Raw genomic sequence first — 17,897 nt, 5'->3', positions numbered from 1 at the left:
GTGCAAGGAAGGGGGGTGTTTTGTGACAGATGATTGGGAAGAAGTCTGGGGGCGAGAGATTTGATGTAGCTCGGCCAGGTAAGTGAGACAAGGAGCAGGAACCAAAGGCTCCTTCTGTTCTTGGTTACAACATAAGAAATTAGAGGAGAGGTAGGGCGAGATTGTCATAAGCATTCAGCACTGGTCCCCATCTTCACTCCAAGACCCCATTGACTTTCCAGGTTTCCCCAAGTTCCACATACCTCATCACGTTCCACAAGACTTCCCACTGTAATCAAACAATCAAATCACAAGATTTCTAAGTAACGTCTGCTTTCCCCGCTGGCCACTGCATGAGGCTTCAAATGCTGATGTGAGTCAATATGGCGAGTGTTGATCTAATGTGCCACGTGAATGTCAGTTGGGGGCGAGCTACTACGATGGGCAGTGGTGTCTTCAGCCATTCAGGTAATTTAAAGACTTGACGCACCGGAGAGCTTAACAAGCAGGTACCTTCGCATTATACGTATTGGCTTCCCGGTGATAAGTGCCCATACGATGTCCATCAAATAAAGGACTGGCTAGTATCTACCTATTTAGAGTCCTTGGCCTGGTAGGACCAAGGACTCGCTGCCTAGAAAAATGCTAAAGAGCATAGCTTGGCAACCATTGCATTGTGAACATGGGGAGACTTCAGTAACAGCATAGGGTGAAGTGTGATAACAGGAATACTATAACACACACATTCATCCGATGCCCGCCTACCTGTGGCGGGGTGTAGCAGGGAGACCAGCAGCAGGGGTGTATGTGGCAACGTGCTAGGCCAGCTTGCTGCCCCGCTTCATGGTGACCGGGTGGGGGTCAGCGAGGTCCTAACACCGAAGAGGCTGGCGGCATCGACAGATGGTATCCGGCCCCAGTACTCTTCTCTACCGCTGGACCAGCGCAGTGTGTATTCATAAAAGCCCCGAAAAGGAAGGCAGCTTTAAACATCGAAAGGAGCCCGCTGCAAAGCCCTTCCCGACCTGCGCAATACCATCCTCGTGGGGTGGTCGTGTAGTAAGGGAGTGGGATTACGTGAGTAATTACCTCCCCCCCCCCCCCCAAACCCCCGGGAGGAATTTGTCCTGCGACATCGGACCATCCAATGGCAGGCAGTACTGGTCCGGCAAATGTTCTGCCGGGGGTGGGGGTATGGTAGGGTCATTGAGTGGTACGCAGCAATGCACGACTACCCACAGCCAGATTCTACAAGCTCCGGTCGAGGATGCCTGTCCTGCGTGACCGCTGCCTGGGTAGGAAGCAGGGCTCCGGCTGCACTGTCCCACGTCAATCGGAGGCGGGGAGGCCGGGGGAGCCAGGCTCCGGTCTCCTGGTTCTGTGCAGCAGGTTTCTCCCGGGGGCATGAATCCCCGTTCGCTCGACCAGGCACCGCCCCGTATCACCAGGAGACAGAGATCCGGACCCGGCCTGCCCGTTTCCGTGGAGGGTGGTCCTCGCTGGGGCAGGTATGCGGGTTGAAAGGTAGAGTATTAGCAACCTACTGCCCCATGCTGTCGCGCTTCGCAGCGCAGGAGACCCACTCAACCACAGGCCTTCCTTCCGCGGCATCCAAAGAGGAAAGACGGCGTCGAACGAACGCTATAAAACTTATTTGATGCACTAACTCAAGCGAGCGCTCTTGGACCCACACATCGCGACACGAGCGCCGCAGGCCTCGAGGAGCTGAGGCCGAGCTCGGTAAAACGTACTACCTCCGCTGAGCCGGCTCTTGCGCACCATTATTTACTTTCGCTCTACTGTAATGGCCGCGGCGCACTCTCGGGCTGAACAAAACGTACCTGAAACGGGCTTCTGCGTGGGGCTCGATCGGCGCAGGAGTACTGGACAAGGGCTCCAAGCGCGGTAACCACGTTCAAGACAAGGAAGGGCGCAGGAAAAGCGCTCCCCGATGCGCTTCCGGAATTGAAAAGGGGCGGTTAGTCTTCTGGGCCGGAAGCGGGCGATATTTCGTGTTACAAAAACGTGGTGGATAGTGGTAGCGCGCCATGGCACGAAGCAGTGTTTCCGGGTCGGAAGGAAAAATAAGCCGAATGCCCATCCAAAACAAGCACGAAACAAGCTAAGCCCTATCCAAAATAAGCAGAAAAAAACTGGCGCACTCCTAAAACGCTGTCGATAGGTCTCAAAAGTAAGAAACATACCCAATGGTATGAACGCACATAAAGAGCGCCATACTTTGCAACATTCTGTGACCAAAACGATGTAGGATTTTTCACGTTTCTAAAATAATGCTGACATCACAGGAAAATACAAAACATATATTGTTGGCACCACTGGAGCACTCTAAAATACACAACCCTTCCAACAACAGAACATGGAAAGATGCATACTTGCCAACCCTACAGATTTAGGCAGTAGGCTACTGCTTTTGAAATAGCCCTACCGCCTACAGATTTCAGTGACAGATCCTACTGCTTTTTACAGTGGCAAGTAATTTATGTGATTCTAAGGCAGACTGCTGGAGACCAGCCCAGGACAAAGCATGCAACGCATTGTCTGTCTGTACAGGCTAGTAGGTGATTACTTTGATTGGGCTCAGACAAATCCACTGACCTGTCAGCTACTTAAGTTAACAAATTCAATTACCTAACTTCACAGAAGATAACATACATGCCAACCCTCCCGATTTTTTGATGTAAAATATTGCTCTTTTTTCATAGCTCTCAACCATTTGTGCTGCAAAGGCGGGTGAAAGCACCCGATTTTGTTTATGGCGGGTGAGACGCCCATTGGAATGAATGGGCGTGCAGGAGGCTTGGCGGGTGATTCAGCCCTTTACAAGGCGGGTGACACCCGCCAAAAGCGTGTGAGTTGAGAGCTATGTCTTTTTTACTTACTACCGCCTAAAATAATGAAATCCCCAATGCAATCCTATGGGGAAATTCCTGTCTCCCGCTTTCTGTTTCAAAATCTCCCTCCCAGGTGTTCGATAATGTTGGCATGTATGAGATAATCACATAGAGCTGGTACATACATGCCAACACTCCCGATTTAGTCGGGAGACTCCCGATTTGTCAGTGAAAAATAATACTATTTTTCACGTTATCCCGCCTAAACTAATTCTAGTCCCAATGCATTCCTATGGGGAAATTAACATCTCCCGATTTTTCTGACAAAATCTCCCTTCCAGGTACGCTGAAATGTTGGCATGTATGCTGGTAGGCAACGTTTGTCACTGCTCTGTAGCAGCACCCTGCTAGTACACACTTATTCCTGCAGTACAAGTTGAATACTGAACAACAGACTGATACCCTCCCCCGTCTGATAGGCAGAAGCTGTGTTATGGTGGTACGCTCTGCCACTTGTCTTTACTGGTGTTTCACCAAAATTCTGTCCCGGTAAGAGTGAAGGGCAAAGTCACATAGCTATCAGGTCAATGGATTGATCAGAGCCGATCACTCAAAGTAATCACTTACCCGCCCACGGCACAGACAGACAAATTAATGTGTGGCATGCTTTGTCCTATGCCCGGTCTCAAGCGGCCTGCCTTAGCATACATGCCAACACTCCCGATTTAGGCAGAAGACTCCCTATTTTTCAGTGAAAAATAATGCTATTTTTCACGGTCTGCCGCCTAAAATAAATGTAGCCCCAATGCATTCTTATGGGAAAATGCTGGTCTCCCGATTTCCCTGATGAAATCTCCCTCCCAAGTGCGTCCACATGTTGGCATGTATGCCTTAGACAGTTACATAAATGACCTGCCATTGGAAAAAGCAGTAGAATGTGTCACCCAAATATGTAAGCGGTAGGCCTGCTTAAAAAGCAGTAGCCTACTTTCTAGAACACAGACATATTGTGTTTGAACAAAAGTATTTGACTATAATTACATGTTTCTGCAATATAGTATCTCTTGTTTCCATATCTTGTATATATGGAATTTAAAAGTGTATCATTGGCTTCTCTGGTCCGTCGCCCAACTGATCCTTCACTCCTTGGTGACTCGCTCTCCTTTGGTCCCTGGCTTCTTGAATCCGTCACCCCTGTGGTCCTTGGCACCCTTGCGTAAGTGCCAGGTTAGTAGCCCGATGTCATGACAATGTGGGCCAGTCTGGGGATTTCCTGGTGAATGTTGGACCAGACATGCCCACTCTCCCGATTATGGCAGTAGACCAGTGCTTTAAGTGGGCTGTGTCCCGGCAGTCTCCATAAAGTGTGGCTGACGCAGGGCCCTACCAGGGCCCCCTAGTCCCACCACAACATTGGCGGGACACATTATCCCAGACATGCCAACCCTCCCGATTTAGGCGGGAGACTCCCGATATTGAAATTAAAAGTGTAGCAAAATGTTGCTATTTTTCACGTACTCCCGCCTAAAATAATTCTAATCCCAATACATGCCTATGGGGAAATTAATTTCTCCTGAATTCACTCGTAAAATCTCCCTCCTAGGTGCCTCACAATGTTGGCATGTATATTATCCTGCTGCGGCCACAGCTACGACAGGAGATGCGCCCACCATTTTCGAGTTTGGCAAGCTGACAGAAGTGCCAGCCAGCCACAGCTGTGCGTAGCTGGCACTTCTGTCAGTGTCCTTTTGATTCCCCGCCCCCTCCCCAGGTCACAGAGGCGTCTTTGACCCTAAGCAAACCCGGGGACTCCATGCTTATTTCTATGTTTATAAAAGATAGCTTGAAAAGTACACAATTCAAGCCATCTTTTTTTAAAAAAAAGCTTTGCTGACGGACAAAGACGCCTCTGACTTTGTCTGTCGTCAAAGCTTTGTAAAAGATGGTATAAGATTGTGTACTTTTCAAGCCATCTTTTATAAACATAGAAACATTTCTATGTTAAAAAAAGATGAAAAGTACGCAAACCATAAGGTATGCACACAAATATATAAATGTTATATATATGTGTGCGTACCTTACTATGATTTGTCTACTTTTCAAGCCATCTTGAAGTAAACAAACCATAGTAAGGCACACAAACAAATATATAAATGCAAGATTTATATATTTATGTTTACAATGTAAGAGTTTAGAGCACAGGGAACGTTGTGATGCCATGCTGATCAGAGTTTGTTTGTAATATACATTCTGCTGCCAGTTTGTAGTTTCCCATGGGACAGTGCTCAATTGTCCCGAAATTTTGAAAGGATGGGGTTGTGGTGGGAAGCAGGGGAAACCAGTGCTTTGTATCTGAATTCTAAATAAACCTATTTGGTTCTTAGGGGGATCGCAAGAAAGAAGGATCACTCATGCTTTTGGTTGGTTTCCTTTTCTGTTTCTGATCACCAAGACTGCCCACCCTGACTGCAGAGGCCAACCAGCCTTTTAGTGTGCTAGCCAGCAGAACAATTATCAGAAGCTCAACGCAGGGCACCAGACATAATTACCAAGCCTACCAGACCATATTAATTGACTTGATAAAGACCATTGTGGGGTCATAACACGTGTCGGGGGAGGGCCACCAGGGAGCGCAGGCAAGATGGCTGCCTAAACTTCACGCTCCCCACACGGCACCGGGAAACCAGCAGAGAAATGCGCCCTAATGCAGTGTAGCCCCCACCAAAGAGTGAAATTCTTGAGGAAGACCTAGCGGGGAGTCCAAGGGCACATGAGCAGTGTTAAAGGTTCAACCACCAGGTTGAGGCTTAGCTTACAGCCTTTAAGTGAACCTAATGACCAGGAGAATGCGTTTGTTACCTTCTGTTTTTTCCGCGGTTGGCGGGCCTCTGTTCAAATGACTTAAGTTAAAGTTGCATTGTTGCCTGGCGTGAGGCGGTTTTAAGTTCTGAGTTGAGTGATATTTGGTGACTTGCACTCGGGAGGGGACGAGGGCCTGCAGACATACGCCGAGAAGCACTTGACGTGGGCCAAGTGGAGTGGATCATACATCATGGTCAGTGGGAGGGTCATGGAGACGGAGGGCCCTTGCTGGGTCCCCGTCCCTGTCGGAGAGGGGCTGACACTCCTTAGTGCGGGGCACAAAGAAATGCTCTACACTATGTTTTTCCCGGGGCCAGGGTAGCAACCCTGGCGGTTCGTTGCTCGCTCTAACCCCACCCGGGGCGACGGTGACAAACGCCTTACAAAATGGGTAAAGGAGACAGAGGGTGGGAGGGGGGGGTCAGAGCTCTTGATTGGGTTGAGGGGAAAGGGGAAAGCCAGTTCGAGCCATGGTTTTTTGTTTCACAACGGGTTCTACACAGGAAATGCACAATGGGGTTTAAAGAGCACAAGATGAAAAATGACAATGATTGAGGGGAGAATAGGCACGCTGAATGTTAAGGGCCTAAACACCCAGAATAAGAGATCTCTCACGAGTAACATGTTTTGCAAACAACGACTAATGGTCCTACTCTTACAGGAAACACATCATAAACAGGGGAAGGAATCTATGATAAGGGGGCAGGAAATCGGTAGTAATTATTGGGCCTCCCACAGAAGCACCAAGAAGGAGGGGGTGGGCATCCTCCTGGGCAAGGCGTTCCACCTTACAGATATAGAAACCAAGAGGGGTTTTGGGGGACGGTTCGTGGGCGTGAAGGGTACCGGCAAGGGGGAACGCATCACCTAGACCACCCTATATTTACCCAACTCGGGCCAGGTACGATTCCTTACTCACATTTTCAGGATAATGGATGAATGGGCAGAGGGGGCCATGATACTTGGGGGTGACTTAAACCTCATAATGGACCCCCGTCTGGATTGGTGGTCAGCAGAGGGGGGGAACACCCAAGGGAATCTCCAAGGACATCTTAGCCATGCAGACCCTTCTGAAGGAACACTACTGGGTAGACGTATGGGGCAGAACATATCCGTCCCAGGGTGGATATACTTTTTTTTTCACCCCCACATTACACCTACACAAGAATTGATCTCTTGATAATCTCTGAGGAAGGGAGAGGGGAGGTTGAACAACCAAGGGTAGAGGCAATAACGTGGTCAGACCACAAATTATATATAGCCAACTGGTCACTGCCCATCTCCCCGAGATCATCGCGATGGCAGTGTAACGATACACTCCTTAGAGACGCAATATTTCGGGAATTCATGCAGAAAGAAATGGTAGCCTACTTCGAGACAAATGATAATGGGGAGACCGATATGTCCGTGGACTGGGAGGCCGCGAAGGCCAACTTCAGGGGCCTCTTGATAGCTGAAGGCTCAAGACGTAAGCGCGAAAGGGCTGTTCGGAGCTTGTTTTATACTTGAAAACAAGCTCCGAACAGAGCTGGCCGCCCTGCAAGCTAAGCTGGGAGTGCCCGGAGAAGATCGCGAGGCTCTCCTAGTGGAGATGCAGGGTAAAAGACAGGAGCTACACATGGTCCTCATAGGGGAAGTCATCAAGAAAGTTAGATAGACCAAACAAAGGTACTACGAACGGGGGGACAGGGTGGGGACACTCTTGGCACAAAGGGCTTGAGGTTGCAGAGTGGACAGGGGGGTGGGCCACCTTAGGGACAAAGAGGGTAGGGTCCATAAGAGTCAGGAGGAAATGGCAGAGGGCTTCGCCGGTTTTTACAGTGAACTCTACTCCAGACAGGAGGGCGAGTCATTAGACAATATTCGGTCCTACCTGGCAGAAAATCCCCTACCCCGGCTGAGTGACTCGGAGCGGGAGGGCTAGGAGGGGGAACTATCTGAGGAGGTGGAGGTGGAGGGCACCATCAAGAGGCTAAAGGCTGGGAAGGCCCCAGGGCGAGATGGTTACACGGTGGACTTCTACAAACAATCCCAATCTATCTTGGTGAAGCCACTGGCCAAATTGTTCAACCAAATCAGAAACCGGGACTGGATCCCACCGACGTTTCTACAGGCCCTAATCACGGTCATACCCAAACCTGGCAATGATCAGGCAGAATGCGGGTCGTGTAGACCTATCTCGCTTCTGAACTTAGATGCCAAGATCTTTTCCAGAATCCTGGCATCCAGATTAGAAGATTGCCTCCCCCGCCTAATACACCCTGACCAGGCAGGATTCATCGTAAATAGACAGGGCTCCGATAATATGCGAAAGACCCTCCATGTGCTCAGTTCCAGGGTGGTTCGGGAAGAGGGGGCGCTTTTATTGGCCCTTGATGCAGAGAAGGCCTTCGACAGGGTCAGTTGGGCCTTCATGGGAGAGGTTTTCTCAGCTCTGGGGATGCGGCCGAGGTGGATTGGTTGGATGTCGGCGCTATACTACTCTCCCTCGGCTAGGGTGGTTGCAAACGGGATGGAATCTAGGACGTTCCCCCTGGAGAGAGGCACATGTCAGGGGTGTCCACTGTCCCGCCTAATATATGCGCTGGTAATGGAGCCATGGGCAATTTCTGTCCGCAACGATGAGGCTATTAGAGGGGTACAAATAGGAGATACACATTGCAAGATCTGCCTGTTCGCAGATGACGCACTACTCTACATTACGAGGCCATCACAGGCGGGGCCTGACGCGCTATGGGGAGCTTTCCGGGTACAAGGTCAACCTCGGGAAGTCGGTAGCATTTGTGGGGGGAGACCTGGCACACCCAGAGGCAAATTATGTGAGAGGGCTCCCTTTTAGACTACAGGAGGACGGGTTCCGATATCTAGGGGTTCAAGTGACACGAGACCCTGATGGCCTGTTCCCGGGTAACTTCCCCCCGCTCTGGTCTAAAATTAGAAAGGACATAGAGAGATGGGCAAGATCGGGTCTCTCCTGGATGGCGCGCCTCAACCTGGTAAAGATGGTGATTCTTCCTAAGTTTCTATTCCTCTTCCAAATGCTTCCCGTCCAGATCCCCAAGACATTCTTTACAGAAACAAAACGAGTACTCCTGAATTTTCTCTGGTCCGGTAAAAAACACAGGATCTCTTATGAGGTGCTAACCAGGCCAAAAGAGGATGGCGGGGTGGGTTACCCGGACCTGGAAACATACCACAGGGCATCCCAGTTGAGGGTGCTGATCGACCACTTCACCCCTGGTACAGAAAAACAATGGGTAGCCATGGATAACAAGATCCTCGCACCTGTCACAGTAGATGAATGGCTCTGGGTTCCTAGAAAGAACATCCCCAGAGGGGTCCTGAACCACACAGTCTTGAAAGTGCTGTGGGCCCTTTTGAGGGAGGGAGACTACTACCGGTGGGTCACAACCTGGCCATCCCCACTGAGCTATATCTGGGCTCCCCCCTTCATAGACAAGATAGCAGAGCCAGCCACGTTTCAGAAATTGTTTGAAGCCGGTCTAAGCAGGACCGGCCACCTTTGGGTGGGAGGCTCGTTCCTACCCTTGAAAGATTTAGAGGAAGCTCTGGGAATAGGCACCCTGTCCCCATTCCGGTACCTCCAGCTCAAGGGGGTTCTTACCGAACCATCATGGGGGGGATACCCTCAGGAGAGACCTAACTGATTTTGAGAAACTCCTCATTTCCACCCGGGGCACCAAGGGGGTGATATCTCGCCTCTACAAACTTTTCCTGCTCTCCGCCCCAAGGGATCCGCCACCAGCACGCACACAACGGGGGAGGGACCTAGGGGAAGATATTGATGACAAAAGGTGGTCTGAAATGTGCAGGCGGGCCAACCGCTCCACGGCCTCGTTGCAATTCCGACACCAGGCCCTTAAGGTATTACATAGATGGCACTTCCCCCCGCAGAGGATTGCCAGAATGAGGCCGGGATACGACCCACATTGCTGGAAATACAGGACGGAAAGAGGGGACTATATCCATATGTGGTGGAGATGCCTGGTGGTCCAAACGTACTGGGGAGAGGTACTATCCTGGATCAAAGAGGTGGACGGAATCGAAAGGTCCCCTTGCCCCTGGCTCCTCCTCTTCGGAATCGACACGGGGGATGGTCAGGAGGGAACCCAGAGCCACATGTTACAGGTTATGCTGGTAGCGGCTAGGTGTTGTCTTGCACAGAAATTGACACGTCCCGGCATGCTGGGAGAAAAGGTATGGGTCACTAAAGTACGGGCCATCTACGACATGGAGTTTCTCACGCATCTGCTAGATGAGTCCAAATCAAACATTGAAGAAGTATCGCTCCCCTTCTTTGAAAAATATGGACGCCCTGCCTAGAAGGACAGATTCGCACTGGGGGCTACCCCCCCAGATGGGAAAGGCCTCTTCCTACCGGACCAACTGAGAGCTACCCAACGTTTGGCCCGAAACTTTGGCGCGCAAAGTGACATTCTGTATAAACACTGTTACGCTCTCCAAGATCTCGCTAGGTGAACTATACACGAGAGCTCGAACTGGGGGTGGGTGGGGGAAGTTACAGGGGGGGGACGTGTTATAATTGGTTTCATGGTGATTTGTGGTTAAATATACTATGTAATGTTATAACGCAAAATTAATAAAATATGATTAAAAAAAACGTGTCGCCACTTTGAACAATAATAAAAACAGAAATACTAAGATGGGAGCTTGGAGCACAGTACTGTCTCAGGCTTCTCTAGACGATAGTTCCAATGGCAGTACTTAGGACCGTCAATGGCCATGTTTCGTTTACTTTGAAAGTCTCTTGCCTTTCGGGGCGACGTGTTCAAAAAATAAAAGTTCCTTTAACCAAATGAAAGTTTGTTAGGGTGATGGGTTCACCCCCGAGTACCCCTCTTCGGGGTGCTGATTCTTCTCAATTGTTAGCCACAGTGCACATAGGGTGATGGTTTCACCCCTGGATCACCCTCTCCTGGGCGCCGACCCCTATTCTTCATGATGTTCGATGATCGGTTTTCACCTCTTGGAATTCCCTCTTCTGGGATAAGATCCTATAAACAGTTCCTGTCGATATCAAGGCTTTTGGGGAGGTGGTTTCCTGATCCTGTGGGCCTGATAGGTTTTTCAAGAAAATAACAAGCAAACCCCAAGTTCTGTTCTACACACACCTTGGGTGGTGGATTCACCCCTGGGCCCCCCTCTTCTGGGTGCTGACCCATCAGAATACTTTTACTTTACTTTAAAATATTTATATAGCGCAACCATGGACCCATGGGCATCAGGGAGCAGACAGGAACATTAAACAGAAAAACAAACAGTGGAAAAGACTATCAGACACAGGTAAAACCTCAATCTGAACTGCCACGAGAGTTTAAGCAAACAAGCATGTTTTCAATTTTTTCTTAAAAAGCTCCAAGGAGTCCTGGCCTCGGAGGACAGGGGGAATCAGGTTCCAGGCTTTTGGTTCACTTTCTATCTTCTTAGTCCTACATCTAGGGAGGATTAGATAATTCTGGTTACTGGACCTGAGAGATCTGCTATTCACCTTGTTAGAGATGAGATCTTGCAGATACAAGGGCATAAAGCCAAGTCTACATTTAAAAGTAATAATCAGAAGTTGAAAGTGCACACGCGCCTCCACAGGGAGCCAGTGCAAGGATCGTCATCCTCTGAAACGTGGTCACAGCGAGCTAGACCAATGAGCACTCTAACCGCGCCATTTTGAACTACTTATAGTCTATTGGTATCAGCTTTGCTAAACCCAACCAAAAGGCTACTACAGTAATCTATTTCTGAGCCGATAATGGCTCTAGCAATTGTCAGGTCCGTTAGCCTGAGAAATGAAAGGTCTGAGATGAGCCAAAAGCTTAATATAGTAAACTGCCGCTGAGACAAGGCTCCCAACGTGCACTTTCATATTCAGCTGCTGATCAAAACCCACTCCCAGAATTTTAACTTTCTTTTGGGGGATTACTTTAACTTCTCCTAGGTGAAAGCAATTCTAGGTAGGTCCAAGCTTGGCCAGCATTGAAAGCGTGCCCACAATCAGCAACTCCGTTTTATCTCTGTTTAAGGCAAGTTTGTTCCGCACCATCCAATTCTCCACCAGAGTATACACTCTATTAATTTCTTCATCCTGTGAGTGAATGCCAACAATGGGGATGACACACAGTGTCATCTGCATAGTTGGAAAACATTACCCACTCCTGCTCCAAGAGAGCAATAAATTGGGCCATAAAGATGTTATACAAGCAGGGAGAAATACAGGCTCCCTGCGGAACTCCAAAATTAACTGAGACCGGCGAGGCCTCAGCTTCCTCAAAGAAAACACAGCTTTCTCTGTTGTCCAGGAAAGAACAAATCCATCGAACCGCAACTGATGAAAAGTTGTCCACTTCTTCCATTCTGGCAAGCAGGATGGATTGGTCAACCAAATCGACTGCGGCCGACAGATCTAGTGACATTAACAAATATGATAAACCCCTGTCAACACGTCCCAGGAGCCTCGACTTCAACTCTAGAAGTGTAGTCTCGGTTCCAAAACCTTGTCTAAAGTCTGATTGGTAGCAGTTGAGAACAGGAAATGTATTGAGGTGTAGCCTGCCAGGGCTCTTGGGACAATTACCCTAACTACTGTGAGATGCCTGTAATCCAGTGGGTCCAATTGGCCTTGACGCAGCCTTTCCCAGCCTCCCATGCCCATGCTGATCGTCACCTTCCTCATTTTCTCCTGGCTGACATGGCTTTGGGTCCCTGCTCTACTCTAATTTTGCTTTCTTGGTGGAACACAGTAAACGTCAAAAGGGCACATGTGTCTTCTGTAGCACGCTTCTCTTGGCAGCCATCTTTGAATGGGAGTGGTTCTATTTGCTGTCTTCCTTATCCAGCGCATGTGCTTGCTAACGATTTCTCTTTTCTTTTGTGTTTTGTCCCTGCATGTGTCACGAGTGCTAATGGCCTCTGTGCCCTTGGGAGGATAACACATTAAAGGTATTAATTGCCCTAAATTCTCAATACCGGGCCTAATTTCATTTCGGGTCTGTTAGATTGGATTGCCAGTAATTAACCCCATGTTAGTCTACTTGGCCACAGATAAACAAAAAGCTCTTTTATTCTCTGAGACAAAAGAATCAGGACTGGGTGTCCCAGAATCCTCGTGAGATACAAGAACTCAATCTAGATATACAGAACGGTCTACCTTTCATATAGGGTGTTCTGTATCTACCAACTGAAAGTACCCGAAGCAAGGCTCTTTGGTGGGGGCATGATTCTATGGTAGCGGCACATCCAGGTCAGAAAAAAACCCGGAACTACTCAGACGATGGTGTTGGTGGTCTTCCATGTCACGTGACGTAACAGACGACGTTTCGTCCTGCTCTGTTTGTACGCAATGCAAGAACAGCCTGGGCAAGCTGATGGGGCTGTTACACCCTCTACCGATACCACACAAAACTTGGCACATGGTATCCATGGATTTCGTTGTGGAATTACCGCAGATTCAAGGTTTTAACACTATGGCCCTCATTACAACACCGGCGGTAACCAATGGCGCCAACGAGTCCGCCAATGGTAAATGGGGAAATACCGCCCCATTCCAAGGTTGGCGGGGCGGTAATTCCCCATTTACCATTGGCCCTTCCTCATTCCCATTCCCATTTTTGCCCCATAGGGCTCAATGGGACTGGAAAAGGAGGTAATTACGGTACTGCAAATTGCGGTACCGTAATTACCTCGAAAGTCCCTTTGCAGGTCCCTTCTTTAACGGCTGGTCCAGACCAGCTGTTAAGGTCGGGAGCCACAAAGGGACCTCTTAATCAGGTGTTAAGGGTTTAACGGTGCTGACACCTTTTACGGCGCCATTAAACCCTTAACGCCAGGGTCGTAATGACCCCCTATATGGGTTGTTGTGGGATTACTTTACAAAGCTTGCCCTTTTTGTTCCTTGTATGGGGGTACCCACAGCTCCTATTCTGGCGGACTTGTTCATGCGGCATGTTTACCTTCCATTATCATGACCGACAGGAGATCCCAGTTTGCGTCACGCTTCTGGAAAGCGTTAAGCTCCGCTTTCCTTATTGATGACAGGATGTCTAGTTCATACCATCCGCAGGCAGATGGACAGACAGAGAGGACTAACAGTACCATGGAACAATATCTGCAATGTCTGTGTTTACAATTCCAATCTACTTGGTTGTCGGTGTTGCCGTCGATTGAATTTGCCTACAACAAATCTTTACACTCATCAACAGGTACTTCACCGTTTTATGCCTTATACAGTCAGCATCCCAGGTCGATTCCGTTAGATCCAGTGCTTTCCCAAGATAACCGCGCTGCTGCTAATAACGTCAGAGACCTCATGGTACTACATGCCCGGTTCAAATGACATCTGACAAGAGACCAGGAGTGGTCAAAGGTCTATGCCGATGCTCATAGGACACAGGATCCGGTCTATCGGGTCGGTATGAAGGTCTGGTTGTCTACCAAGAATCTGAAGATTCTGGGCAAAAGGAAGTTATTACCCAGATTCATCGGTCTTTATGAGATCACCGGTGTTGTTAATCCAGCCTCTGTTCGTCTTGCTCTACCAACCCGTTGGCGGGTGCATCTGGTTTTTCATGTCTCATTCATCAAACCTTGTTTATCCTCTACGCGGTCCCTTTGGGGGATGGCACTGTTACGCCTGTAGTGACTCTTGCTCCTTGTTTGAAGACTACATCTGTTCCAACCAGTCCTCAAAGTGTACATTATGCATACAGAACAGCTAGACCGTTCTACACGAGATGGAGACTATTTGATTCCCTTCCTGGAAAGCAGCATTTTCAGCCGATAGCCCTTGGGTATCACGTGTTATCCTAACAAATCACGTGTCGCTGATTTACATATTTAGCAGTAAGTTGGGAGGCGTTCGCTGCTTCTGATTGTTTGTTGCAGTATTCGGTCTGAAGCTCTGGTTCATTTGACCCACTCTATCCTGATCCTCTGATAGCGGATTCCGAACCGCAGCTGTTCCTCTTCAAAGCGGTCCTCAGGGCTATCATTGGCCTTCTTCCTGGTTCCTCGTGGTCTTCCCGAGCGAGGTGTTTATATTTAGTATTTCCTCTGGTGCAATCAAATGGTGTGATACGCCGGCTCCTCTTCAGACGGACTTTCCTTTGTGTTACCTGAACTGAGCCTGCTCCACCGAACTGTTTTCTACACCAGTAGCGGTTTCTACTTTGCCGGCTTGCAGGACATTCAAGATTGCTTTCACTATTTCCGGCTGCCAGATTTTTCAAGTTCTGCCCATTCTGCTAGGACTCTGCGGACCTTTCCAATTCCATTCCGTATTCAACCTGCTAGGGAGCTGCAGTTTGCCTTTTGCTCCAGTCAGTCCTGATTGTGAGCCCTCTCATTTTCTTTTCCTCCAAGGGCATTGGAGCTGCTTTGTTATCCCACGTTTGAACTTGATCCGGGCGTTGTTTGTATTTTCTTTTTCCTTATCGTTACTCGTGCACTGAACTATTGTGGACATTACCTATAGTGCACTGAACTATTTGGATGCTATCCAGGTGTGCACCAACCCGGCACTATCGCGACCCTCGTGCCATTCGGAATTAGCTCCCTTACTAACCTTCCCCTTTCTAGTCGTCGTTTTCCATTGGATTTACCTGGTGGTTCTATGTTGGATTAATTTGTGTCTCTGCATACGCCAACAGGTTAGTGTGGGCTTGGATGTGAATAAAATAACCTGGTAAAGCTAGGAATATACACTGATATTACTCTTTTCTTATACAGCCTGGTGATTGTTTCGTGTTCCGTGCCCTTTCCATTGATTACTCACTCTGGCTGTATTTAAGTATTAGGCAGAAAGTGTCATTAATTGGAAGGTCTTACTCAGACCAGAATCTCTACTCTCCGTTGGAGTCTGCCATTAGATCTGCTAGCAGAATACCAAGCTGTGGAGTACTACTCACACAACCTGTATCCTTTAATGAGGTCTGATCTCATGACCTGTGTCCTTTTTATGGTCCAGGTGTGTTTGACCTAACCAGTGTTCCATTCATGACAGGATTGCCCAACGGGATGTGTTCCGTTTGGCATTGTCGACAGTGTGAGTGTCAGTCTAAATATGATTGTCATTATCGAGGGGAAGCCGATCTGGCCGCAGGAGCTGGAGCCCTAGACGTATCTGTGCATTGGTGACTCGCTCCACAGGTCAGCGCCGCTCGGGATGGGCCCAGGTGCCTGCGTGCTGTGCCGGTGAGTTCTCGATTGCACGTCCAGGGCACACCAGCAGCGGTCATACTTGTAGGACCTGCTTACCAACGAGCAGGGGTCGATATTCTCGACTGCCGTTCATCTAAAAGTAGCATTCTCATTTCGAGAACTCCTTCCATTAATGATCTGTGCCCCAAAGGCTTCTACCAGCTCGTTGGCATCTACCTTTATCACAGGACTATCTCTGATTTGGCATTGGTAGCGACAGTGGTGAGTGTGTCCCCTGTGCCCCTTCGTGTGGAAAATCCACTGTGACAAGATTCTGCCAGGCATCTTCTGGGTCCTCAAAGATGTGCCATGGTGGTCAAGCTGGATACACTATACCTCTGGGAACTTGAGGTAGTGCCTATGTTCTTTCCCTTTGAGCACTTCAAATATAGGATTGAAGCCTTCCCGGCGGCGGGAGACTTCCGCAGAATAGTCATTGAAAAGGCATATCAGAACTTCCCCAATTTCCACTTGGCCTACGGTTCTGTATGCTTTCAGAATGGCCATCTTGTGCTGGAAATTCAGAAGCAGGAGCGTTATTACTCTAGGTCACTTGCCTGCTGCCGGTATAGGGATCGGTTGGATTCTCTCAATGACATACTCCCAGGGATTTTCTATGTGGAGCACATCCTGTAAGAAGTTGTACATGAAAGTTTCAAGGTCTGGACCCTCTGCGTTTTCTGGCAGGCCGACCATCCTGAGATTGTTGCATCTCGATCTATTTTCTTGGTCCTCCAGTTTAGCACCTAGACGCTGCACTTCCCGGATCACTCCGTCCAGCTCCATTGATGTAGATTCGTAATTGTCCTCTAGGGAGCTAATACGCTGCTCATTGTCGGTCGTCCTCTCCGCCTTTGCATTCAATCTCTTCTGAACATCTTGTAGGTCACATTTGATATCTTGGACCATTGTTGGTCTCTTGCATCAGTTGGCCTATGATTTTCACCTCTTCCAGAATGGCCTGAAGTTGTGCCGGAATATCCATTTTTGTTGCCTTATGCCATGCAGAGCGGCGTGGTAGGGCGACCATGTTAGCGGTATCTGATGATGTAGATGAGGTAGTTGAGGCCGCATCCGGATGTGCCGGTAGCATATCGCTGAGGTTGCCTGTGCATGCAGTCCATGTAGGCCCCTGCACCTGTATCACAGTCCCAGACCTAGGCGTGGGCGCGACATGGGTGGTGGGCAGCGTTGTTCAATGTTGGGCCACTATGTTGGGGGCGAATCAAGGCCGGGTGCAGCAGAGCCAGTGTATAGAGGGTGGTGGTTGATGGAAGGCACCAGTTGTGCGCCGAAAGTGCTTTAGAAGCCGTTAATGGTAGGCCCGCTGCTATTCTGTTGTTCCGGTGTGGTATCGTGCCCCCCGTACGTGGGGCTGGTGTGCTGTACATACTTGTGGGGGGAGATGCCACCATACCCTCAGCAGCCCGCAGTTCCTCAATCTCCAGATCTGCCAAGTATAGTTGGGGCCTTCTGTGCCCCCCGATGGTGCAGGATCGCCGAGCCGGCTGTCCCCAGGCACAAGATCACCCCCCGAGTGCAGGGCGTGCTCCCTCACCCTCCACCATCCCTGGATAAATGTTTCTTTGTCCCCCTACGGTGTAGTCCCAGGGGGAGTCACCACTGCGGACCAGTCACAGCTATCTCAGCAAAAGCGATGTACCAGTGTGCAGTTACGCGTGGATGGCGGTTTCCAGGTGCAACTTGTAGAGGCCACTGCAAGCCTCTGCTTCAGGGCTGGCTGATCGTTACTTCGCCTGTGCGTACTACTGGAGGGGGAGCTGTGTCAGTGTCTCATTGGAGACAGGGTAGCCGGGGAGAAAGAACAGGACGGTGCCAGGGCCGAACAGCCACTCATTCCCTGTGGCGAGCCCCAAAGTCGGCACAGTGGCGTCCCGTGTTGTCCCTCACTTCAAGGCGGGCCCGGCCTCATGCATGGCGCTGGGTCGGGGTATGCAGCATTCTTTTGTGGCA

The 17,897-nt window shown here is 49.4% G+C and overlaps 1 protein-coding gene across 1 annotated transcript in view; it reads right to left on the bottom strand.

Moving 5' to 3' along the window:
* LOC138528606 (uncharacterized) overlaps positions 1-2,070 on the bottom strand; it is a 38,066-nt gene extending 35,996 nt beyond the window's left edge. Inside the window, exon 1 of the mRNA XM_069640395.1 lies at positions 1,821-2,070. The gene's annotated coding sequence lies outside the window, so the exon portion shown is untranslated. The remainder of the gene's footprint in view (positions 1-1,820) is intronic.
* Between the last annotated feature and the right edge of the window lie 15,827 nt (positions 2,071-17,897).

This window comes from Ambystoma mexicanum, chromosome 7q, assembly GCF_040938575.1.
Source record: "Ambystoma mexicanum isolate Mex_15411 chromosome 7q, UKY_AmexF1_1, whole genome shotgun sequence".
Taxonomy (NCBI): domain Eukaryota; kingdom Metazoa; phylum Chordata; class Amphibia; order Caudata; family Ambystomatidae; genus Ambystoma; species Ambystoma mexicanum.
This window is presented reverse-complemented; position numbering and strand designations above follow the sequence as displayed.